This window comes from Marmota marmota, unplaced genomic scaffold, assembly GCF_001458135.2.
Source record: "Marmota marmota marmota unplaced genomic scaffold, marMar, whole genome shotgun sequence".
Classification (NCBI taxonomy): Eukaryota; Metazoa; Chordata; class Mammalia; order Rodentia; family Sciuridae; genus Marmota; species Marmota marmota.
The window spans coordinates 3,349,139-3,375,992 of NW_026000316.1; the positions used below are offsets into that span (position 1 = coordinate 3,349,139).

Here is a 26,854-nt window from a genome sequence, read left to right on the forward strand (position 1 = left end):
GTGAACAATGCTTTGTTCAGTAAATTATCCAGTCTATGTATAAGAAAAGCAATCTGAAAACCATTATTAATGCATTATTTTCAAAGGATAAATAGTTGTGAAATGATAGCATGGAGCAATTGGTTAAAATTATAACTGTGAAATTGGTAGCCAGAAACATACTTCAAAAATACATCATATTGCATTTGGGATTTCTTATGTGAGCCTTAAATCAATAATTCGGGTCCCTCAACCTCAGGTGAGTCACACAGTGATATTTTGGTGACAAAATACACCCTTGGACAATTTTCTCTCAGTGTACAGATATCTATTTTGGACAGGGCACTTGGGTTAATGATACACTAATATTCTTTGCTACTAATAAAAATGTGAAAGATTAATATTTCTGGTGCCTGAAACTCCTTTCTGATCAACTGACCAAGCAGAGTAATGAGATGGAGGATGACTATTTCCTAGACCATGCAATCAACAATGCTCAATATCTGTAAGGGATTTTCCTCCCAAGATACTTAAAGGAATTGCACTATGAGTTATTTTCCATCAAATAGGATTAACTTTGTTCTAGATGGAACACTCTTGATTTCTCTGCCAAGGAGTGCAGCAGTTTGGAGTGTCATGCATTACTGCTCACTACAGACCGTCAAACTCATTTCATTTGTGACAAGAGCTGGAATTAAACTTGTTCTCCAGAGATGTGATGCCCATGTATTAATCTGATCTGTGCCTCCATCCAAGCCACCTTGTATATTGCTACAGCAGCTTCTCTTTTTGCTTCTTAAATCCACCTTATTTATTTGTTTCATTCAGAAGTAAAGAGAAAAAAATGTTTGCATTCTCTGTCTGTAGAAAGAAGTTTTATTGCCTCTGTTTGTCATGAGGTCAGCCTTCTACTAAGTTCTAGTAGGCCCAGATAGGCCACCTCATTGTATGACCCTTATTTACTACTTGCTTCTCAGGCTCTGGTTCCTTCACCTCTGATTTAATAGTCATCTCTGATGCTGCAAAGTATCATGAAGTTCCAATATTTAAGAAATTTCAAACTCTCATACACACATAAAAGGATTACGATTTTTATACCTCCTTTTATATTTCAGATCATTACCTTTATATTTTGTTTTAAAATGACTAGGATAGACTAAATCATTGTAATTCTGAGTAGGGAGCGGGGGTGGGTCTTGATTATTGTCCAAAAGGGTAATGGGTAATTGACTGAGCTCCTTTTCTTAAAATTATGTACATTTGGGCCAGAATTAAAATATGTGTTAAGTCTTTTCCTCTAGAAAATCATTTTTTTTAAAATATTGTAACATTAAAATATAATTTTAAATTTTGCTCAGATAGCATTCCTCAACTGAAAAGACTAAGGTCATTTATAACTGTCTTAATTGATTTTGAAGTTGAGTAAGCTCAGAGATTAAAATAGGATACAAATATGTCATTTGCTATCATAATTTAATAAAAAGTAATGCACAACCTCTGGGAAAGTGTACCAGCTTAAATTTTGGTCTATCAAATTAAAAGCTATATCGTCTTATTTGAATTGCAGAATTTTTAGGAAGATTCTGAATACTAGTATTTTAGAAAGTGACTTTTCAAGCTAAGAAATATAATTGGACTTAATGCAGTATTAATGGTCACATTTTATCTCCCTGTCATTCTAAAACACTCTTATGTTAATAGGAGTGTCAATTCACATTGCCTCTCAAATACTAAATGACTCTTGATTGGTTATTGGGAGGGCAAATTTTTCCTTTGGCCTATTTTCTTAGCATGAAAATAAGTTGGAGAGTATACTTGTTGAAAGGAATTTCAGGTACATTCTGAGCTATCCATCAGCCTTCCTGTTAAGTTTCGTTTAATGTGTAAACCCCATGTCAGAATATCTGTGCACTTAGACTGTCTACCTAATGGATATGGGACCCAAGCAATATCCCTAGAGGGATATTGTGATCAATTATTTTCAATAAAGCTTTTTCTCATTTTTCCTTTGTATCAGAAAAATTATTTGTTCACTAAGTGAAATTATTTTATTGGGTCAATTACTAGACTAAATATGATTTAATAGAATTGAAAATCTTCTCTCAGTAGAAGTATTTTGATACTGTTTTATTCTTAGATTCTCTGAATATACATTGAATTTACATTCTAATAGTATACCTGGGATGGGTACAGTAGCGCACACCTGTAATCCCAGTGACTCGGGAGGCTGAGACAGGAGGATCACAAGTTCAAGGCCATCCTCAGCAATTTAGCGGGATCCTAAGCAACTTATCTTGAGTTAAATCCCCAGTACCAATAAAATAAAGTAAAAGAAAAGAAAGAAAGAAAGGTATGCCTGACTTTTATAACACCCTTCTAAATATCTTTGAGTATAGTTAGAGATTTAGGGTGCACATCAAAATATATTTTCCCCCTGTTTCCCACCAAATGTGGAAATGAAGGTGTGACAGATACAACTTTCTCAAGGTCACAGTGGCAGAGGGATAATGTAAATATATTTGGGAAATAGGCATGGTATTTACTTTATCACTGAGTTGTGTATGGAACAAATGATACCTGTCAATCTTTATTACATCTCAAAATGATAAAGAAGTTTTAAGGAACTTCATTTATTTACAGCAAATAGTGAGTTGACTTAGAAGCTGGTCACTTCACCATGGAGAATTACTGAATCCTTGTGTAGTGATTAGGAGTGAAAGTATTTGTGCATCCTATTTTTATATATACTAATCTTTTTCTTCTCTTTGATAACAAGTCTCAGAAATCAGGTAGTGTTACTAAATTGTTTTCACTGTCAGATTCAATGGAAAAAAAACTCTACAAAAGAGTGTACATGTCATTTTGTAAGAAGAGTGTGTTAAGTGGGCTCTGTTCCTATAGAATATGTGGAAAAAAAGTAAGTCTGAAGCACCATCAAGATTAGTGGGGGAAAAATTGACTATTTCAGAAGTCATGTTGAGACAATTGACTATATATAAAAAGAGATTGTACTTATCTCCCCAACCTGAAACTCAATTTCTGATTGATTAAGGATGTAAATGAAAAGGCAAAATCTGGGAACTTACAGAAGAAGAGCTTTATGAAAATGGAAACAATTTTTTTGAAGAACATGCTATCCATAAAATACAAGAATAGTAAATTTAATAACATTAATATAAGAACGTCTGTTCATGAAAAGACACAATAAAGAACATGGAAAGACAACTAAAACCTGGAAGGAAACATTTGAAAAATATAAAACCGACAGAATTTAACTGTCTAGAATATACAAAGAATTCTCACAAATCAAGAAGAAAAAGACAACTAACTTAATAGACTATTGAGAAGAGTCATGGATAACTATTTCATTAGTAGGAAAATGAAAAGTACATGAATGTATTAAAAAGTGTTAAACCTTATAAAATGAGGGAAATTGACATTACAAACAAATTGAGAAACACCCCCAAATTTAGAAAATCTGATGAAATTAAGAAGTGCAATGATGTGAAGATGTGGACTAAGCTTAATATTTATATTTTAATATTATATTTATGAAGGCTTGAATTTATACAATTTTTCTGGAAAAATAATCCCACTATCTTGTGAATTGAACATATATGTATTATATGATACAGCAATGCAGGAGAATAGATTAATAAAGTTTAAGACAGTTATGAATTGGGATGTTTTATAAGAGGGAAAATGAATGAACCATAAGTACACACAACAATGTGCATAAACTCCTAATATAATATTGATGGAAAAAAGCCAGTTGCAGAGCACACAGAATAAATAAAATGCTTATAAATGTCAAAAACATGCAAATCAAATACATTTTTCAGGCAATCAAGAATGAGTGAATACCTTCTTAAACAGCAGAATACAGATATTTGACTGTGTGAATAGCAGGCAATGGAGGCAAGAGGATGGGAGAAGGATGGAGCCCATGTGAAAATACAAAGTAATGATAATGCACTAATTCTTAAGTAGAATGGTGAAGTTATGCTTATTAATTTTATTATTGGGCTTTTTTTGCATATACACTGCTTATTTTGATTGTATCTAATAATATTTGATGAATGTAATGATTAATACAAAGCATCTATTTTACAAAACTTATTACACAATTGTGCAAAGACACATGTCAAATAACATTCATTGCAGCATCATTTTAAATAGCATCAGATTTGAAACAACCCAAATGTTCACATAAGGAGAGTATACAAATATATTTTGGTACATATGAAATAAAATGTTCTGCATCCATTACAAATATTGTGGTATATTTATAGGTTCTAACATTCAAGTTCATCTTTGATATGTTAATTACAAAAAGGCAGATTTCCTAAGTTCATAATATAATTGATTCCAATATTTGTGAAACAAAATATTTCATATACATGTGTACACTTATACATATATATGCATATATTTATGTCTGTATAAGATGTGTGTTTATGCATATGTAAACATACTTTAGAAAAGTTCTAAAAGATACAAATTAAAATGTTGATATTCATTTATTAAAAATTTATGCAAGAGGAAAAGAGATTGCACCTTTACTTTTTTTTAGAAATATTTATTTTTTAGTTATATTTGGACACAATACCTTTATTTTATTTATTTTTATGTGGTGCTGAGGATCCAACCCAGGGCTTCAAACATGCTAGGGGATCGCTCTACTGCTGAGCAACAACCTCACTCCACATCTTTACTTTTAACTATTTATATTTCTTTTAAAAATAATTTTAGTTGTAGATTGACACAATACCTTTATTTTATTTATTTTATTTTTATGTGGTACTGAGGATCGAACCAGTGCCTCACATGTGCCAGGCAAGTGCTCTACCACTGAGCACCAACCCCAGCCCCTATTTATATTTCTTCTTTTTAAAGATTCATTTTTATTTGTAGATGGACACAATACCTTTATTTTTTAATGTCGTGCTGAGGATTGAACCCAGTGCCTCACACATGCTAGGCAAGTGCTCTTCCACTGACCCACAATCCCAGCTCCTATATATATTTATTGTTTGAATTTTTTAAAAAATAATATTCTGTATTATAAAAAATAAATAAGAATTAAGTGCAAGTTTTGTCTTTTTCTGACTGTCATCTTCAAATTAGTCCTGGTGCAACCAATAACTCTGCATTCTAGTTTTTTGAAAGGTAATCCAGGCACTATTCATCCTGTATTAAGGAAGCTCCCTGCTGTGATTTGGCTGACTGTGGTCTCTTTGGTTATGGTTTGGTGAGAAGGGAGTGTCTCTGAGAGCTTTTTGCATATCAAGGCCACGGTTATATAATGTGCTTTATTTCAGGTATTTTTGGAATATTCAGAAATAAACAGTTATTCTTCTCATCATGAGCAAAATTTTCCTCAGAATACTTGAAAGACTTTTTTTTTTCCTCACTCATTGGAAGAATTACTTTTGTGTTCTCCTATACCTGTTTCAACAACACAAGACCTTTGGAAGCCCTGTATGTGTAGCCTTGTTAATGTTTCAAAAGCAGCTAGATGATTTTTAACTGCTGTTTAAGCTCTATTTCCTAGGGATGTTATGGTGTTCTGTTACTCACAACTTCTCTACTAGACTGTTTATCATAGCCTCATAAAATATAAGCATCTGGACTCAGCAATAATATTAAGAATAGATTTTATATATTAAGAATAGAATATATATTATACACATATATATTATATGTGTGTGTGTTTTCCTCATATTGTTCAATTTAATGAGATTTTCTCTATGAAGGCCCTTGTCACAAAAGGTAGAATTTTTCCCCCTGTTGGTGCTATTGGCCATTTCCTAAACGAAAGAAAGATAGAAGCAAGGTTGTGCCTTGCTGACTTTTCTGACTGCTATACTTCTTGTCCATTATAAACCAAAAGCTTTCTTTCTCAGAACTTTCTTCTCTCTACCCTCCCATCAGCCCTTCAAAAGGGCCCTTTGCCTTGTAAAGTATAAAAGATTAAGAAAAACATCCCTCCTGTGAATCAAAGCCCCAAACTGTCCACTTTAATTTTTTAAACAGTGTATTATGAAGTTGGAAGAATTACCACAATAGCAATATATAGTGAAGGTTATAAAACATCTCGAGCTGAGTGCACAGCAAAAGGTCCAAGTCTGCTCTTAGAAAACTGAGCCAGAAAAAAACATACACACATGAAAAAAAATACAAAACACAAAGTTCTGAAATTTAAAGTAGAAAAGTGAAAAAGAAGTTAATGTTTGTAAATCATTTGTGATTTAATGGAACAAAAAAATCAAAAGCAATATGGAGTTTAAAATAAAAAAATATGATTTAACTAAAGCATAGAATTAGTAATTTATTAAATAAATAGACTTCACCAAAAAACTTAAGTATGAATTGATCAGACATTCTATAGTAGGAAAGAACAGATCTAATAGTTAAGGCTTCCTCTGATATATATGCTCGCCAGTTTTAATCCTCGCTGGGCTCCTTTCTTGCTTTCTCTTCTTCCTCCTTTCACCATAACTATCTCTTCTGTTCAATGACTTATTCACACTCTCAAAGGTCACTTTTTTATTACCATTTGCCAAAGTAATTCCACCGTTGTACAAGCTTATGTAATAGGTATTTAGTCCTGAGTTTCCATATTTGGCTTCTCCTTGGCTCTTATCACCTCTCGCAGGCTGGATGCTTTTTCTCTTCTTTCTACTGATGATAGCTTTGGGCTACAAGGTAGTATGAAAAGTGAATTATTTTCATTTGAGAATTATATCTTTGACTTAGAAAAAGAGAACTGTCCTAGAGGAAAAAAAAAATGTAGCTACATGTTTGGTTGCTAAGCTTTAGCCATAGAGGACTAGAGGGCAGGCTGTCTGCCTATGCAAACTACTGCCAGTAGGAGTTTGGACAAAATGTTTTGGCTGCCATTCTACAGTAGCACCAGGCTGTGTTATCTCTTGTGCCAGGATCCTATGATTAGGACCACAGGAGATTGTCACTTTGAGGTACATGCAAAACAAAGCATACTAAGGTTTTTTAAATTGAAATGTAAAAGGTATATCTTTTTTAGTATTGGTTTTTACTGTGAGAAAACACATTTCTATTAGAGACTTCCTGTTGTCAAGGCAAAAGCAATAAGAAAATAGTTTAAAATTTAAGTGGTTATCGGCCAAAATATTTTCATTCTCTGAGAAATCTATTCTTTACAGGTTAAAGTGTCTGATTTATCTATGGCTGTTAGAGAAATGCCAGTTGGAAGGCACCAAACCTCCTGCAATGTTAGCTCTTCTATTAATGGCACTCAATAACAGTTTAATGATGAACTGTTTGTCGATGTGATAGTGATTTTTTCCCCATTTTGTCACTTAGTCATTTGCAACGTAAAAATTCCTTCGGTTCATAAACATTCAAATCATTGTTAGAAATAAAGTGCTAGTTATTATAATCTGAGGGGTAGACCCATGCCACCTGATAGAAAGCTACAACTGTTTCTTGGAGAAACAGACTTGATTTCTTAAGCCAATTTGCCTCTATTAGTATATTAGAAAATAACGATATTGCAAACATGCAAATCAATAAGGTATACTACAAGAGAATTCTTATCTTAGTATCACAGTGCAGAACTGATCTGTGGAGTCTTCCAGTCTGGAAAACCAGCTGGACAACATTAAAACTTTTAAACTTGGCTTCTATGAACTTAGTACCTTATAACTGAATAAGGATATTATTTCTCATGATGCATTTAGGGCATGATTCCAAAATCATAGGTTAGATTAGTCAAGTCTATCAAACATATAATAAACTCAGTGGTTAAAAAATAATAATCCATAGAAAATTTTAAAAATCCTAAGAAATAAGAGAGTCTTTTTGTACCCTAAAAAACCTTTGACAGATTTTTTTTTCCTTTTGACAATTGGATTGCCATTGTGTAAAGGAAGCCTAAGGCCATGATTCCTAATCCTGGTTGTATAACAACTCAAATTGTCTACAAGAATGTCAGGTGCTGTCAAAAATTTCTCAAAATAAAATTACTTTAAATTCATTTCAAATCACAAAAATATGCTACAGAACAGTTATTGGAAGTCATGGAACTCAAATACTTCAAGTGTCATAATTTCAAAGCAGGGTAGGAATAAAGGATTCAGTCCAACAGTATTATAAAGCTATTTTTCTCTCTAAATTTTTAGAAGTGAGATTTTTCTTAAATGTGATTTTCTGGAATGATAGAGAAACTGTTTATTTTTGATGTATTTATTTTTTTCTGTTTATTTTTTTTTTTTGCATTTTTTACATTATTTCTGTTTTGGCTGACAAAAACTTCAGAAACCATTTAGTGTTTGATGATGATAATGATAATAAATTTCAAAGAATTTTGGCTCACAAAACTAATATGTCCAAGAGTATTCAGCTACAAACAGGCTAAACTCATGGGCTGAAACATTTTTATCTGGACTTGATTTCCCAACACCTCTTAGCTCAGCTTTCTCTGTACTTGGTTTATATACTTTTCTCTGTAGTGTTTTTCTCTATAAAGGCAAATCCCCCCACTCCATGGCAATAGCCCCAGGATTATATCTACAAATTATCAACACTAACATAAAAAGTGTCTCAGTGAAAATCCTAGATCTCACTCTTATTGGCTTTGGGTCATGTCCATGTGGGTGAACAAATATCTTTGACAATGATCACACCTGAGTCATGTTTCTACCTTATGTTCCTGAACCAGTAACTTCACTTAAAATTCATGGACTCAGAAAATGGAAGGTAGGTGGTCCCTCATAGAAAATTACAGAAAATATTAAAGAAAGATATATGAATAAAGGTGCAAGCCCACTAAAAATGATGCATAATTTCAGCATCATTATATATATTTTGTGTATATGTTGATAGTTCTTTACATACATGTAAAAGTACATACAATGCAAATGTAATAATGCTAAATATTTCCCAACCTAGCCATTCACTGTGATAGCCTACTTCCTTCCAAAAAACTGTGAGTAATAGGCAAGAAATCTGGGGTTCCATTGAGACTGGAGCTCTGTTGAAGCTGGGAATCCCAGACAGACACGAATTAGAAAAAGAGCTGGAAAATATTTTTTTCTATTTTTTAATTTTTTCTAATTAATTATACATAGAATGCACCTTGACACATCATACATAAATGGAGTATAACTTCCCATACTTCTAGTTGTGCATGATGCAGAATCATAATGGTTGTAGTCATATATGCACATTGGGTAATAATATCTGAATCATTCTTTTATCCTTCATACACTCATCACCCCTCCCCACAATTCATCCCCCTCTGTCTAATTCAATGTAAGTATATTCTTCCCAAGGCCCGCTCTTGTGAATTAGCATCTACATATCTGAGAACACATTTGGCATTTGATTTTTTGGAGTTGGCTTATTTTGCTTAGCATGATATTTTCCAGCTCCATCTATTTATCAGCAAATGCCATCATTTCATTTTTCTTTATGGCTGAGTAATATTCAATTGTGTATTTATACCACATTTTCTTTATGCATTTATCTGTTGAGGAACATCTAGGTTGGTTCCACAGTGTAGCTATTGTGAATTGAGCTGCCATAAACATTGATGTGTCTGTGTCACGGTAGTATACTGATTTCAAGTCCTTTGGTATAAACTGAAGAGTGGGATAGCTGAATAAAATGGTGGTTCCATTCCAAGATTTCTAAGGAATCTCTATACTGCTTTCCATAATAGTTGCACAAATTTGCATTCCCACCTGCAATGTATGCATGTACTTTTCCCCATGTCCTTGCCAACATTTATTGTTGCTTGTATTCTTAATAATTTCCAGTCTGACTGGAGTGAGATGAAATCTTAAGAGTAGTTTTGATTTGTATTTTTCTAATTGCTAGAGCTAGTGAACATTTTTTCATGTATTTGTGATTAATTGTATTTCTTCTTCTGTGAAGAGTTCATTTCCTTAGCCTATTTATTGATTAGGTTATTTATGTTTTGGTGTTAGGGTTTTCTTGAGTTATTTATATAACCTGGAGATTAATGCTATATCTGAGGTGCATGTGGTAAATATTTTCTCCAATTCTGTAGGCTTTCTCATCATGTTATTGATTGTTTCCTTTGCTGATAAGCTTTTTAGTTTGAATCCATCCCTTTTATTGATTCTTGATTTTACTTGTTGTGCTTTAGGATTTTTGTTAAGGAAGTTAGGTCCCAAGCATTGTGATGAAGATTTGGAATTACTTTTCATCTATTAGGTGCAGGGACTCTGTTGCCTAAGTCTTTGATATGCTTTAAATTGAGTTTCATGCATGGTGAGAAAAAGGGGTCTATTTTTTTTTTACATATGGATTTCCAATTTTTCCAGCACCATTTGTTGAAGAGGCTATCTTTTTTCCAGTGAATGTTTTGGTGCCTTTGTCTAGTATGAGATAACTACATTTATGTGAATTTGTCTCTGTGTCTTGTATTCTATTACATTAGTCTACCATGAAAAGGCAAAGACAGATGGCAAAGGGAAAGATACATATGGATTCCAAGCAAGTTAAGGTAAAATGAAATACTTTTTTATGTGATATCCATAAATTTCACAAGCCAAGGTAGGTTGTATTAACCCTATTTTTCACATGAAAAAAACAAAGGCTCAGGGAGCTGAATAATTTGATCATGAGCACATAAATAGTTAGAAAGAGCCTAAGCTACAATTCAAACTCATTGGCACATGTCTGTAATCCAACCAGCTGGGGAGGCTGAAGCAGGAGGATCAAGAGTTGAAAGCCAGCCTCAGCAACAACCAGGCACTAAGCAACTTTGTAAGACTCTGTCTCTAAATAAAATACAAAATAGGGCTGGGATGTGGCTCAGTGGTCGAGTGCCCCTGAGTTCAATCCCTAGTACCCCCCGCCACAAAAAAGTCTATATAGCCTGAAAGACTGAACTCTTTCCTTTAAATTGTTCAGCATTCATGATTTCTATTGTGCTTGTCTATGTACAAATTTATATAAATAGGTAAAATACTATAAGTTGATACTTAAGAGTTAGGATGACTTTAGTGCAACTTAAATAAGAAAAACTAAAGTAGTGCCTTGACACATGAAATCTGACAATAGTAAAAACAGTATTCTATGTTGGAAGCAGACTAGAGTAGATTCTCTCTCTCATTTGACAAGACTGTTGACAGCACTAACCACATTAACATTCCAGAACATCCTTGATCTCATCATTCCACCCTTTGATTTCAAGATAACTGTATCCTGAAAATTAAATATTGCTCTCATCATTGATGCTGCCTATAATGTGAGTAGAAAGCATTACATTAGCTTTGAAAACTATTTCAGTAATGTTCCTTTACCATAAAAGTTAATGCTTAAGACTATCTCACTGGAAACAAATCACAATCAACCACAGAAATACTGAACAGACCCATTGCAACCAGTCAGTTCCATCATGTAGAAAATCATACATTATTTATAAAATAAAATCTGGAAGTTATTCCAGAGAATATTCCAAAAAAGTGTAGATAAGGATTTTCAAATATTTTAAACTTGAAATGGTTTCTCTAATACATTAACAATTTATTTACTAGTGACCTATACAGTGCATGCAGTAGTTTCTTTTTATTTAGCTATTTTTGAGTAGCAAGTGAGTGATTCATAATGGTCATTTATATTATGAAATCAGTCTTTCTGTGCTTAGAGGTTTAAATTTTTTGAGTGGCAATGGACAGTTTTCTGTGGTTAAAGTTTGTCATCATTTTCATTATCAGCATTTCTTATTCTCCTCTGAGCTATTTCACAACTATTCTAAATTGTACCTGGCTAAAACTTGGCATCTAATTTGCCAGCTTAGAATTCTATCTCAAAGAAAATTCTAATGTCAGTCTAATGAGTCCAGTTGTACATATATATCACAGGCTATTTAGGTAGCACAATCTCTATTTTTAAATGCAATTATAAATAAAATGTTGAGTAATTTTGATATACAAGCCATTGCTGATGAGAAGGCTGTTAACTCACTAATTTCCTAATTAGCTTTCTCAACTAAATCCAGGAATTTTGGCATCATTGTGTTCATCCTAAAAGGAAATAGATTAATTTCAGAAAAGTTGTAATGAAGATTTTTTTACAGCTGTTGTTCATCATATTTCACCTAGGTGGATGTTTTTGGAAGTGTTACAATTTATCTTAAAACTTTTTGTTTGAACATTGACTCAGGCTGTCTTTCCATAGTTAAAGTGGGACAGAATCAATGTATTGCAAGCTTCCTCTGCTGCTTTGTGTGATAAACACTAACAATTCTTGAAAAATCCATTTTGATGCTACTTCCCAATTAGACCTGTTAAATGGTCTTTGAATGACTGAATTTGGTTTTAGTTTTACACCCAGATACATTGTTTTTTTTTTTAATTTTTTATTGTTGGCTGTTCAAAACATTACATAATTCTTGATATATCATATTTCACACTTTGAATTACATAAACAAATCCAAGAAGCAAAAGACCAACTATACAGATACATTGTTAAGCTAATGTTTTAAAGTAGCATAAACTACAGTACCATTAACATTAATTTCTAAGAAGTGCCTTTTTTTATCAAGTCTGACTATAAGCAAATGAAATTGTAATTGTTTTCTTGAGATTCAGTGTAACTTGATTACCCTCTAACTACTCAGTAATTTTTGGAAATTTTGTTCATTCAGTCTGAACACTTGCAGATGACTTGTATGTGTGTAAGTAAACTGTGTCATTAGCATATGTTCTGAGAATGCCTTTGAATACATGTACAGATTTGGTAGCTGTTGAGGGGAAAATGTTGCATTCATTCAAAAACTATTTACTGTGCCTCTTTGTTACCATGTGTGAGACTCTGAGGTAGGTTCTCTGAGGGAGATAATTTGATAAGACAGCACACACATTCAAGAAACTTGTTGTCTACTATGAGAAACAACATCTACATAAAGTCTTAAAAAGCAGAGCAAGATAGGATAAAGATCAGACAAAAAGAGTTTGCAGTTCCTGAGTAAAGTTCAGGTCTTTAATTTCTGCTTTATTTCTAGAGTAAACAATGCAAATATACTTATTTTTGAATACAGTGATTCAAATTCTCTCTATCTCTCTTTCTCCCTCCCACCTTCTCTTCATTGCCCTTTACTGGAGAGAACCCTGATAAATCAGGTTGCTGTATGATGAAACACAATTTTGTGGGTCAAATGCTACTGTTTTTACAAATGTGACAATTTTCAATCCTTCTGTAGGCTTGGTCAGTAAATTCATCATATATNTATATATTTAGTTGTCAATGAAACTTTATTTAATTTATTCATTTATATGTGGTGCTGAGAATTGAATCCAGTCTACCACTGAGCCACAGTCCCAGCCCTTGGTCAGTAAATTCTTAAATTCTTATAGCATGGTAATTTTTACATAGCCACGTTAAAGCCAAGGCCATGTTTAAACTATAAAATGATTGCAGCTATGATTTTATTATGGTTAAAAGCTCTATTTCTCAAATTATAATTATATTTAAACCTGAACAAGTCAGTCTTCCAACACCGGCCGTTTATGGGTGTTATTCCCATGCAAGCACCGGTAACTTAAACTTGACTGTGAAAGAAAAACTTGGATGTTTTCAAAGGGTGAAGTATTAATAAGAATAGCTTTAAGTCCTTACATCAAACACCGTAAAATAACTTCACTTACAAGATTATTCAAGTCTCAATTCTTTTCTAGCAGGAAAGTTGATGTTTGCAAAAGATGATCGTCCCTCCAGATGTAATCTTATACCCCAGCAAATGCCATCTGTTCCTATTGACTATACACTACTGATTTATAAACTACTACATAATTTCTGAGAGAGAAACACCCTAATTCATGACCACACATAATAAAATAAATGTGGTAGCACTATTTATGAGGTTTTAAGAGATTTTATGAAACTTTAATTTTCTCAAAGAAATGTGAATCAAGAGAAATGAAGAATCAGAATATAAAGCATTGTAATCTTGACTAGTCACAGACATTATTTGAAGGTGAAAAGAGAAACACATTTGCTCTATTTACATTTTTCCTGAGTAGTTTTGCATGTCCCCATGTTCTTTACTTTTTCACATTATCTTGTCAAAGGATACTCAGAATTATCTCTAAATACCTCATTGTAATCACTAATAAACATGGTATACCTCATTATACTTACTGAATTTTTGCCAACATATTTTATAGGGATATATAAGAAGTTATTGCTCATAATTTAGGTAACATCAGACCTCCTCCCATTGAAAATCAACCAATCACTTTTGATAACTTGTTAAATCTTATGCAATCTTTGCAAATATTCTTTATAAATTCTTAGAAACACTCCCTTTCAAACTAGGGTTATGAAATGGTGTATGGTTGGAGGTACTTGTATAAAGAGCCAATTGTACTCACTGATAAACACTTTTATAACAAGAATGAATACATTGTGGAGTGAAATGCAAAATTTGTATGATTATTTAGGTAAAACATATGATTTAAAAGAAATCTGCATCCTACCTCAGCTCTCAAACTACCACAATTCATTCCTACCCTCACCATGTTAAATGTATCATCTACTGCTTGTTATAAAGGTGCTTTGATGGAAGCAATCAAAGAAGCAGCAACAAAAATTGAACTTGTGGGATAGGAAAAATAGTCCTCATTTATAGTGTGACTTTAACTCACTAGTATGCTCAGCCCCCCAAATATTCTCTTTTCCTACTATACAAAGTAATAGCTAATGAGGTCACAACGTAGTCTTGGATTAATGATCATAGCATTTCTTATTGAAGTTCAGAAATAAGAACACCTTCTCTATTCACAAGAGGCCATGAAATAGAAAGGTTACTATGTCTCTTCCCTTGTCCATGGTGGTCAACTAGGGATTTAAAAGAATTGGAAACAGGAGCAGGGTACAGCATTCCTGTTGAACAGAATTCACAGAGCAGCTTGCTCCTAAGCTCTTTTCAAAAATCACAAAATGAATATAATACTGACTGACCTTGCTATTTTAACCACCTCCATGCTAGAAGATATTCCTAATTTGCCTGTGACTAAACAAGCATACATTATCTCATTCAATTGTCAGAGATACTCACATAAGTTTTATAGATGAGGAAATATTTATGTGAATGTTAAGTAATTTCCTCATGATCACAGAAACAAAGTTCTTTCCCCTCAAACATTCTACTTTCTTCCTTTGGTTTCTTGTTATTTTTTGAGAATATTTTCTGGGTTGTCCTTTATACTTCTTCATACTTTTCTATGTGATACCTGAGGCAATTGTATCAGGAGACAATTTTTAGTTTCCTTATTATAAACACAAGAAACTTTCGTTCTCCTGTGAGACACTAAATCACTTCATTTTGTACTGAAAAGTTGTTAGGAATTTGAACTCATGCCTGCTAGTTACTGGAAGAGAACCACAAAATTAGTCCAGTGTTAATCCGAATATTTTAATTATATTTGAAAATAACTATTATATTTGGAAAAGTTACAACAGTGACATTAATTATTATTTAAATATTAAAGCTGTCATTTTCTACATGATTTTTTTTACTGCTTCATTGCACACTTTCCTGTTGAAAAAAAAATTAAAATATGCCTCCAAATTTTTTTATGTAGGTGTCCTTCCAATTTTTCATAAAGAATGGCTTCAGCATTTAGAAAGAATTTAAAGAACAATTGCAACAAAATGTCTATTAAAATATGACTTTTGCTGAAGATGAGAGTAGTCTACTATTTTTCCATAGTAACTGGCTATTTTTCAAGTAGGTTAATTGTTCTCCAGTGGCCTGATTTATGTTTCTATTAGTTTCAAATTTATTCTTGTCATCTGATAATGCCATAAAAATCAAATCATATAAAATACAAATTAGCATTCCAGACTGATTGTTGTCAACTTTACATTCAGAATAACTCTCTTTATACAGGAAGAAAATGTCTGAGCAGCAAATAGAAAATGATTGCATGTACCAGGGAACTCATAGTAACCTGAGTTATAATAATAACTTACAATGAAGAAGAAATCAATGACACAACATTGGGGTATAAACAAGAGAAGAACTTATAATGCCTAGTGGTCTGACCCAATATTTTTTAGTTGCTCCCAAGGATAATTTGGTCGATGGAAATGTAAAAGAATTTAGAAAAATTTCTTCTAATAGTTACATTTGTTTTTAAGTTTGTTTAGGAAAACATAATTGTCCAAATATAAAACTCTTAAGAAGACAACTCTCAATAAAATAATTTGATTCCACTTCAACTATAGTTTTGAAAAAAAAAATCTTCGTTTGCTTTACATTTTAATAATTCAGATATTGAATTGGTATATAATATAAATAAGAGAAAAATACTTGGGAATGTATAAGTGATAGAAACTCCTGTCTTAGGCTAAGATTTTTGTTAATATTCATTTATATTTTTTATTTAAAATGTGCTTTTTAGATTATAAAATACAAACTAGCAAAAAAAAAAACTAATAAGTACCTGTAATTTCATCTTTTGAGATAATTGATACATTGTTTAAACTGTGGACTTTCTGGGCCTTCTTTTTAACATTTGTTACATAAATGAAACCACATTTTTCTTATTATTGTGACTTGTTGTTTTCATCTCACCATAAGTCATAAAGATCAGTTACTTCATTAGATATTTTTCTACCAAATTACTTTTAATAAATGTATAGTATAGTATAAAATTTTCTATATGTCTTAAAATCTGTTTAACTAAACACACTTATTTGGGGTAATTCTACACACACACACACACACAAACACACACACACTATTATAAACTACTGTTATGAAGATTCTAATAAGTGTGTGTGTGTGTATGTGTGTGTGTGTGTGTGTATACTGGTCTAAGATAAATTTCTGAGTGAAAGAATATGATCTTAAGACTCTTGGTACATCCCAGATTTCTCTCTAGAAATTCTCTATGAAATAAGATTCTTACCAACAATGTGTGGGAGTACCTGTTTCATTTTATGCTCCCTAACACTGGAATGTGAAATTCAAAGTGACATTCAAAGTGGCATTAGTAATTTTAACCATTAATTAATGAGTTATGGGCCAGGTATGTGAAATATGCACCAATAACAATCATTATCCAGGTAAATATATGAAATGAGATTAAAAACAACATGGAGTGGCATATAAAAAGTTGTAAGAAGTATTTCAATTCAATCTGATTCCACTCAAAGCTAATGAGTTCAGGTAGGAGTAGTATGGCTTTGGAGGTTTCCAAGTGTCTGCCTTGACATTAGATCAGATGTGTCACCCACACCTGAGTTACCTATTCAAAAATGTGTGGACTGCTGAGTTGTCCATTGTTTAGGATTTTTACCTTTGTATAATTTGTAAATTTTGTGAGGATTTTTGTTTGTTTGTTTATTCTGCTTGTTTTTTTCTGCAAAGTGCCTAACATACTTATCAAATATGTTTGTTGAGGGGACCTTTGTGACTTTTAACTTTTTAAATACTATCTATCAATGACATTCTCATAAGTCTGATTTTAACTTCCTCCAAAAATAAGTCTCCAATATCTTTTAAGTATGATTCTATCCTATACTTGATTATGAATAATTTAGAAATTCAGTAAACTCTTAAACCATTGTCTAACCTTGGCTGGTATTTGTAATTTCAAATTCAAACTAACATTCAATATTTGTATTGAATATTCAAGTTGAAGATAGTTATCCTTTTTTATGCCTTTAATGTAGCAGGTTTTTAGTGTTCCCTGCCCCACGTACATGCCCAAAATTTCAGAACATTATCTTATTTGGAAATAGTCTTTGCAGAAACAATTATTTAAGGATCTCTAGATGAAATTATCCAGGATTCAAGGTAGGCCCTAAATCCAATTATCACTGTAACCCTATTATAGGAGGAGAAGACACAGAGACACAAGAGATGACTCTATGAAGATGGAGGGAAACATTAGAATGGCATGTTTACAAGCCAAGGAATGCTATGAATTGTTTGCAACCATCAAAAATCAGGAGGGAGTTGTAGAAAAGTTAAAGATTATTTAGATAAAAGCAGACTAAGGTACACCAAAATACTAGGCCAAGAAGACATGAAAAACCAAGCTTCAGTGACATCTACCTCAAAATAATCTTTTGACCCTGTGCAACATATCCATCATTTCCAGCACATATAGGCCACAAATTGCTGCATCCTATAGTCTATGTGCTGAGACCAATATTTTCACTAAAGTGGAACATTCCAGTCCTACAGATGGCCACCATGTCATGTCATCTGTAACTCCCTTCCTTCCTAAGAATTTTGTTGTTTTTTCTCTTTCTCCCCTCCTTTTCTGTGTGTGTGTGTAAAACCTAATACCTTTCTTACCAGATTGCTTACTACCCTCCCTGTAGCAACTCCATTCTGCACTGATTGAATTTTTTTACAAAGAACTGATGTAAATTTAAAGGTTTTTGCCTTTAAAAGTTTGAAATCTACAAAATCACAAAACACACATTTAGCATACCTAAAATTTGTGTCTTTGGAGTTGTAATCTAGGATAAGCCCAAATAAACTCTTTGTTTCTTAATCAATTTGTGCCTTAATTTCTCTCAAGGACTGATAGAAGCATGGGATGTTTCTTAGAGTATCTAAAATTCATCACCTATGCCAATGCCTTGAGTTTGACTTTTGGCCATTTGAACCATGAGAATAAATTTCTATTATTTAAAGCTCCCCATTTTATGGTACATTTTCATTGTCATAGCAACCACATGAAACTAATACATTTAGTAAGATACTATTTCAATAGTTGGAAAAATTCATCTGAGTTAAACCCCTCTGTCTTTGCCTGTAAGGTTTTCATATTCTCCATAGATCTATCACTTGAGGATGGTCTGCATTAACCAACAGTAGATGTCTTGTTTTATTTATTTATTTTTTTTGTGTGTGGTTTTGTGGATTGAACCTAGCCACACTTTACCACTGAGCTATATTCTCAGCGCTATCTATCTATCTATTTATTTATTTATTTTTATTTTGAGAATGTCTTGCTAAATTTCCCAGGCTAGACTCAAACTTGTAATCCTCCTGCCTTAGTTTATTGAGTCAGTACACATGCACCACTGCACCTAGCTAACCAGCAATAGAGTGAATAACAATTTAACTCTCTGTGCTGCCAATGCATATTTGGGTTGTGTAGATTTGAATTGTCTCAGCATTTACACTGAAATCAAACCTTTATGTTTCATATAAAAGAAAAGAAAAAGAAAAAAAACCCTACACTTTCAACAGTGAAATTACAAAGATGTATTCTATGCCAATTTTGACATATCTCCTAACTGAGCTCTTTTTTATATTCATCTTTTCAATTTCACAAAGTTTTTGTGAAAGGAAAAAAGCACATGAGTATCCCTAGTATTTATCTAGGATCAGGCATGAAGTGGACTCTGGTGAGATTAGCTAAATATATATATATAATAATACTTAATATTGAGGAAAAAATATTAACCAGGGATTGAACCCAGGGATGTTTAATGACTGAGCCACATCCCCAGCCCTTTTTTTAATATTTTAATAAGAGACATAGGGTCTTGCTGAGCTGCTTAGGTCCTCATTAAGTTACTAAGGCTGACTTTGAACTCTCAATCCTTCTACCTCAGCCTCTGGAGCAACTGTGATTACAGATATGCACCACCATGCGCAGCTGGATCCTACTTTCAATGTTCCACTGTGCATAGTGAGAAGTATTTTTCACTGGATGAACTTAAAAGGAATTTTGTCTTAATGCCATGGTCAAGCAATATTTTAATGTTATTTCCTCTATTTTCACACTTACCTTGTTGAAAATCATCATATTTATAGTCCAAAACTTCCTGTGATAAAGGTTCCACACGAACAGCAAGATCAGGCTAATGTCATGAAGTGACCATAGAATATAACTTTGTAAAGGGAGCTGGAATCTTCAAAGTCATTTGTGTCTCCATTATCTTCTAAAATCAACAACAGTTTTCAATTTAAAGCATTTTCCTTCATCACTTTTTGTCTACATTAATAGTGAATGGGATTATTTCATTTTACTTTTTTAAAAATCATTAATAACTTTATTTTATTTATTTATTTTTTGTGGTGCTGAGGATCAAATCCAGTGCCTCACACATGTTAAGCAAGTGTGCTACCACTGAACCACAATCCCAGGTCATGAATAATATTCTTAGTCATATTACACAAAAAATCATAAATGATGCTACTACAGTATATTGATTATTTATTGTCGTCTAGCAAATTACTCCAATACATATGACTTAAGACACCAAACATTTGTAATCTCATATTTTCTGAGTCAGGAATCCAGGTGTGCTTTTGTTGGGGGAAGGGGGTATTTGAATTAAAGTCTTTTACAAGGCTACAGTGAGGTTGTCAACAGGGGTTGTAGTCATCTCAAGGTTCTACTAAGGGAGAATCCACTTCCAAACCAACAAAGCTATTGGAAGCTTGTAGGGTTTAACTGGCTGTTCGATTGAGACTTCAGTTCCATATCATGTGGTATTTTCCAGAGGGCATCAGCTCAAAACAAGGCAACTATCTTCTCTCAAAGAAAGTGAGCAAGACAACAAGAGAATGAGGGTACCCAAGGATATAAGCTCTTGAAAATGTATTCTCATGAGTGATATCCCATCATGTTTGCCATATTCTATTGTTTAGAAGTGAGTCACTAGTTGTGGCCCACATGCAAAAAGAGAGGATGACACAAGGACATGAGTATCTGGAGACAGGGATAATTGGATATATGGCAAAAATATTGTCACGGGATTAAAGGTCCATAATCCCTCCAAACAGCCATTACATGTCTATACATGAATTTGTAAGCATTTTAAGGGTTTCAGTGCTGTAATTATTAAAATCGTTGTAATTTGACCAACTTTAGTACTAAGTGTACATGTTTCTAAACTTGATTTGTTCTTATAATACAGAGCATTTTAAATTGTTTCTATGAAACTTATGAATAAATAAAAACAGAAATTTTGAAGAGGTGCTGATTGCCAGATATTTTATTATACATTTTAAAATAGAAATTCCTCACTTCGATAAGGATATTACTTCCAAAAGAGAGCTCTTTTAGGCTTTGGGGATACCAATGAGGTCAATCAAAGGAAGGAGCAAATCATTCTGAGTTAATAATTTAATCAGTAAAGAAAAGCTAAGAAATTTATCATTGCTTTTTCAGTTCAAATCTTCTTTATCAAGGGGATAAATTTTGATCATAGTCTGAAATTTTGATAAGTTTGCATAACTTTTTGGGCAAGGTACTCAGCTGACTTGGCAGAGCATATAATTTTCACAGTTTTAAAATACTTTTCCACATTATTTCATACAAATTTGGTGGAACATCCATGGTTTTTCTGATCACTCCTAAGATCACACACCAGCTCTGAACATGCAATTAATATAAATCAATCTGAAGTCCAAATGAATGATTTGGAGTTATATAAACCTACATTATATACTATAGTATTCACCTTACTGAAGCTGAAGACAATCAGTCTCATCAATCTTGCATAGATGATGTCTTTTATAATATTCCAGATGAATAATTTCAAGCCCTGTTATATGGATATAATTTCTTAGTAGTTTAAAATATCCTGTCTCTTAATGCTGGTCGTAGATTTAATAGGGTATCTTATAATCTGCTGAGTTTTTCTTAATGGAGAGATAGTCTTTACTCACAAATTTGGATTTATACCTAAAATCTTTTGTTTTTTTATGATTCAGTCAAACTCCTTTTGCTGCTCATTAAACATACTGCTGATAGTTCCACTGACAGGTTTTCTGGGGTATGTATTAGTTTGGTGAATATTTATGAGCTTATCTGATTCATGTACATAATATTTAAAGATTTGTTAAGAAAAATTATGTTGGTTGACAATGTTGTGACAAATGTGATTGTCAATGGTTGAAAGGATGAAAACATTTACCTGTGAAATGACAAACCTTGATAAATAAGAAAATCAGGTCTGCTGATGAGGTTTATGAAGGATAAAAAGACCCATAGGAGAAATAAAGGACAACAGATGCACCTATGCCACAAAGCTTAACGCGTATGTTCCCAAATCAGTAATACACAAGGCAAATACAAAAATGGCCTTCTGCATGAGAACTGAGTAAGATTAATGAGGAAATTTACTAAGTGATTAAGGTAAAAATGTCATTGTATTAGAATTAAGACATTGTCCAGAAAATAGAATGAAATTATGGGAAAATTGTTAAGGAAAAATGAGAAAAAAATTCAAATCATGATTTAAAAAAAGAAGTATTTGAAAGAATTGATTGGAAAGGGAATATAGTAGATAGAATTAAGCTATAATCAATGAAAGTTGTTTAAGTTCATAAAATAGTATTTATCAAGGAGATCAGCACACAATATAAAAGGATAAAGCAGAATACTACTGACACATGAGGCTGATGTTGCACACAGCTCCTTCACATTTTCTGTACTCCAGATTACAAGTTATTAAAGTAATTTTTTAGAGATTATGACTGTGGAACATGAAATGTCCAAGCAAATGTAATCATATTCATGCCAAAACAGATAACAATAATATTAGAATGATTAAATGCTGATGAAGTCCAAGACTTAGAGAACTAAATTCTAACTCTTAGTAAAATTGCAATCTCCAACATGATAGTACTTAAGGAAAGAGCTTCCCTTTGAAGACAGCATGCATTAATTGGTGCGGGAGCATTAAGATATAGTAGCCAATAAAATATATCATATTGTTGTGTTTCACTCTTGACTACCAAATTTGGCCTCTCTGCTAAAATTATATCTTTTAAGCTTAGAAATCAAAATTTAATTGTGAACACTTTTAGGTCTATATTATGATTGCTTGCGTTTTCACAGAGGCTCTCAAGATATTTAGAACCTTGGAGAAGGACAAATATTGTCTAGTGAGAAACAGTGTAGTTTCTGGTATCAGATAACCTAGCCTCAAATCCAGACGCTACTACTGAGAAATTTTGTCACCTTAGAAAAGATACTTAAATTTTCAAATCCTCTGTCCTGACTTGAAAATGAGGATAATGATAACATCCAAATCCTTGGGTTATTGAAAGTATAAAGCAGAAAAAATAAGTATAGCACTTAGAAAGTCTCTGTCATAACAATGGTATTAAGCTTAGGTGGCCTTTGAAAGAATCAACACATTACAACTGAGACAATTAGCACCACACTTGTTTAAATGTAGTAGTCCTAAATAAAGGTTAGTAGTTATAATAAGAATAATAACCATAATAATAATAATAAATGTAATGATACTTTTGTTTTACCTATAACCATAGAAAATAATTTGGAGATGAGGGGGAAATGCTGGATATAAAAGTTTGCAAATTTAAAGTTAAATTTTACATAACACAAGTAATGAATGAATAGGTGAATAGATAAATGTGTCAAATATCATAGAAAAGTATCATCAAAAATTATAATTTATCCCCTTTCAGCCTCAATCTCAATGCTACTCACTTGCCCACAGAGAATTACTATTTCTATATTTCTATCATTTTCCCTTTTATATGCATATAATTGAAAATATGTGTGACTGTGTGATATTTGATGTGTTATTCTACAATTAACTTTTGTGCTTAACAATGTGCCTGACAGATCATTCCATATCAGTACATAAAAATCTACCTCATTTTTTGTTAACCATTGCATAACTATCTACAATATGAATGCACGCTACTACATTTAACCATATGCATAATGATGAATTTTTACCTTGTCACCTTTTTTCTCCAGTACAAATAATGATGCAGTGAACATTGTATTTGAAATGGTCTTTATAATATGAAAATAAATATTCATATTGAAGAGAGTGCACTTTTAAAGTTTGATATTATAAAATTTGCCTTCAAAAGTCTGTTACAATTTATATTATCAATTGTATATGTTTCCCTACATTCTTAGCAATACTGGAACACTTGGTGTTAATTTTTGTTTTTCATGTCCTTTCTTCTTTGTTCCCTCTCTGATGGGAAATATATACCATCATTGTTTTAGTTTCAATTCTCTAAATTTTCATGAGATGAGGTATCTTTCCATGTTTATTTGCAATTTGTACTTCTGTTTGTGTGAACTATCTTTTGATATCCTCCATCAATTTGTTTGGTTCTTTAGCTTGCTCCACCCCAGTATTTATAGTACTTACTCTATTCTGGATTTCAAACCTTTTTCTATTATGTACACCCCAAATTTTTGCCCATCCATCACTTTCCTTTCAGCTATGTAGCACTTTTAGTGTCCACATGTTTAATTATGTTGCAGTATTATCTGTCTATGGTTTTCTAATTTCTGGGTTTTGTATCTTAAAAATGTTCTTCATTTCAAAACTACTTTATATATTTTTTTCTAATACATTTAATTATTTTTATGTTCATTTTGTTATAATATTTTAAAAGTATTTGTATTTGGGGTGTGATAGGTGGTGGCTTGAACTTTTTTCGCCAAATATTTATTTAACCCATACATCTTTTATTGATGTTACCATCTTTTTCCCTGCTGATTTGAAATGCCACCTTTATGGAGCATTAAATCCTCATAAATAAATGAGTCTGTTTCTGAACTGTATTTTTTATTTTATATTTTTGTACTCATAGGGCTTATTGCCATAATGCACTACTTTAATTATTATAGATTTATTGCATGATTAAACTCTATTGCTACAAATCTCACTATCAATTCTTTTTTAAATATCATAATTATGCCTGTGCATTTTCTTTTTTAGATAAATATTAGAATCTAAATTTCAAATACCATAAAAACTCTTTTGAGATTCTGATTCAGATTCATTGAGTTTATTATATTAAGAGATGGGGATAACTTTATGCTATTCAATATTTCCATGTATGAAAATTGACTAAAACCATTTATTATTACTTTAAGCACACTTTTATATCTAATTTTCCTTTGGTCTTGCAAATACCTTTTAAGTTTTATTCCTTAATATTAAAATGTTTCTGCAATTATGATTTTATGGATGATTTTATTCCATTTTTTTTCAATTGGTTAATTCAGTATGTGATTTGTCAGTGATTGTTTTGTATTATTATATGAGTACAATCTGTGAATGGTTGTAGACTTTTTTTTAGTTTAAGTTGTTTTTCTTAAATTTTCTGTGTCAACCATCATATAGTCTGTAAAGAATGGCAGTTTTTTTCCCCTTTTTATGATAGATATAATGGATTGGCTTCTTAACTTCTATTTGAACCTTTTTGACCTGCAGAGAATGGAATCTAAGAACTATATTTCCCACAATCTCTTACAACTAGCATTCTGGATCCTATGTAAGTTAACAAAATCATATGCATTCAAATATACTTTAATCTGGAAATGAATTATATGGAGACAAAGGCATATGTAAGTCATCTATTTTTCCAGTCCACCTTTTAGAGCAAAAACATTGTGATTCTGCAACCAGCATAGATTGTGGTGGCTTTTTCATTGTCAGGCAACTTCCTGATATGAAAACTTACTGAGGATAGAGACAGCAGCTTCTTTCATGGTTCAGTTCTTTGATGTGGTTTAAAGAGTTATTCCTGGTAGATTACAATCCTACAGCTTTTCCATGATTAATGAATACTGCTGTCTTTATTCTATCTACTGTGATTTCTGCTGTATGAGCCAAATACAATCTGACCAATATGTTTGTCAAAATTTAAAATAGATCAGATTTTTTAATCTTATTTCAAGGGTACCAAGTAAACAATGATATTGCACTAGTAGAAGTAATATTATATCTCTCTTTTTTTTACTGAGGTTCTAAATCAGGGGGGCTTTATCCCTGGCCCTTTTTATTTTTAATTTTTTATTTGAGACAGTATTTCACTAAGTTGCTGAGGCTAGTCTGAAACTTGTCAGTTCTCTTCTCTCAGCCTTCAAGTGGCTGGGATTGCAGGCATCTGTCAGCATTCCAGGCAATGGTATCTTTTTCTTATTTTTGATTTTAATTCAAGTGCATTGTACTCCACCATTAATAAAAATGTTTACTGAGGCTTTATCTATTATACTGAATATTAAGCTATGGAATTATCTTCTAAGTTTGTTTAAATATCATTTGTTTAACAACAAAAATGTGTATTGAGTTTTGTGAAATACTTTTTCTGTATCTATTAAACTATAAGATAATTACTTGTTTTCCAATGTTCTGTAATTTACTAATATGGGTTTTCTAATGCTTTACCACTTCTAAAGTTTTACAATATTGTTTATATTTAATATGCTTTCAAAGCACAGCTTGATTTTATTTTCTATTTTGTGGATTTTTAACTAAAAATTATACAGTTTTTTTAAAGAGAGAGTGAGAGAGAGAGAGAGAGCGAGAGAGAGAGAGAATTTTTAATATTTATTTTTTAGTTTTCGGCGGACACAACATCTTTGTTTGTATGTGATGCTGAGGATCGAACCCGGGCCGCATGCATGCTAGGCAAGCGTGCTACCACTTGAGCCACATCCCCAGCCCTATACAGATTTTGACATTACAAAATTTCCATTTTTCTCTTAGGAAAGAAATTTTTCTGAAGATGTGCCAACATAAAGTGTTATGCAGAAAAACCAAATGTATGGGCAGCAACTGTTTTCTGTGACAGAGACGGAGAGAAACTTTGCTTTACAACTCTCAAAACTACCAGCCCATCAACTCTATGTTGGACTCTCTTGTGGAGAAGTGATAAAAGAAAATGCATCTATTTCAATGAAAATAAATTAAAACAATTATCTAAATTATTTTTGAAACCTTACAACTTAGAAAATTTACATATGGTCAAAAGTTAGTCTAAAATTTAGAAATTCAAAGCATCTCTTTAATAGACTTTTTGGTTTTATAGTAACTTTGAACATCAAGATATATATATATATATATATATATATATATATATATATAT

At 32.2% G+C, this 26,854-nt stretch overlaps 1 long non-coding RNA gene across 1 annotated transcript in view; it reads left to right on the forward strand.

Moving 5' to 3' along the window:
- The first annotated feature begins 9,953 nt into the window (after positions 1-9,953).
- Positions 9,954-26,854, forward strand: part of LOC125614480 — a 19,704-nt gene continuing 2,803 nt past the window's right edge. The window contains exons 1-2 of the long non-coding RNA XR_007345055.1: positions 9,954-9,999; positions 23,179-23,182. This is a non-coding gene — a long non-coding RNA (uncharacterized LOC125614480). The remainder of the gene's footprint in view (positions 10,000-23,178; positions 23,183-26,854) is intronic.